The sequence below is a fragment of the Amia ocellicauda genome, unplaced genomic scaffold, assembly GCF_036373705.1.
Source record: "Amia ocellicauda isolate fAmiCal2 unplaced genomic scaffold, fAmiCal2.hap1 HAP1_SCAFFOLD_75, whole genome shotgun sequence".
Classification (NCBI taxonomy): Eukaryota; Metazoa; Chordata; class Actinopteri; order Amiiformes; family Amiidae; genus Amia; species Amia ocellicauda.
The window spans coordinates 2,917-3,574 of record NW_027103002.1 but is presented as its reverse complement, the minus strand read 5'-3'; the positions used below and the strand labels follow the sequence as shown (position 1 = coordinate 3,574).

At 48.9% G+C, this 658-nt stretch overlaps 1 non-coding gene across 1 annotated transcript; it reads left to right on the top strand.

Annotated features, from left to right (window-relative positions):
- Positions 1-206: 206 nt before the first annotated feature.
- Positions 207-321, top strand: LOC136742942 (U5 spliceosomal RNA). Its single transcript, XR_010815065.1, has one exon. It is a non-coding gene; the product is annotated as a U5 spliceosomal RNA (small nuclear RNA).
- The last annotated feature ends 337 nt before the right edge of the window (positions 322-658 follow it).

The window sequence follows — 658 nt, the reverse complement described above, 5'->3', positions numbered from 1 at the left end:
CACACACACACACACACACACACACACACTTTCACACAGAGACAGGCACACACACACACACACACACACACATACATACATACATATGGAAAAGAAACAATACTTTTATAAATCACAATAAGATGTAATAAAGTACAGAAAAACTAAATGTAAGAAAATGTGATCTTTAATACACACAAATATGTATGGCTGGTCGGATGCGTCTTGGACTCGGGTTCCTCTTCATTACGTATAACGCTTTTGCCTTTTGCTAAAGCTTTCCGTGGAGGGGATCGTGGGTGAGTTTGTACCATTCTTGGGGGGCTCTGCCTTGTTGGGGCGGAGCTGTGATCCAGGTGAACAGCAGATCGGGCATAGGTGGGCATGTGGGCAGAGGAGTAGGAAGGCCGGTCAAGCAAATAAGCTTGCTAAGGTACGCAGCAGCAGCAAGCAGCCCCCCCATCCAGCCAGCCAGCCAGTCTGGCTGGCAGTGACTGAGTGGTTGACAGACGGCAAGCAACGGAATGTACGTGCTCTGTGATGTCATAGCAGTCAGCTGAGAGAGGCTCGTGATGTCATCGCTGAGCTGGCTGGCTGGCTGGCTCTGTGTGTGTGTGTGTCTGTGTCTGTCTGTTTTTCTGTTTGTCAGTCTGTCTGTCTGTCTCTCTCTCTCTCTCTC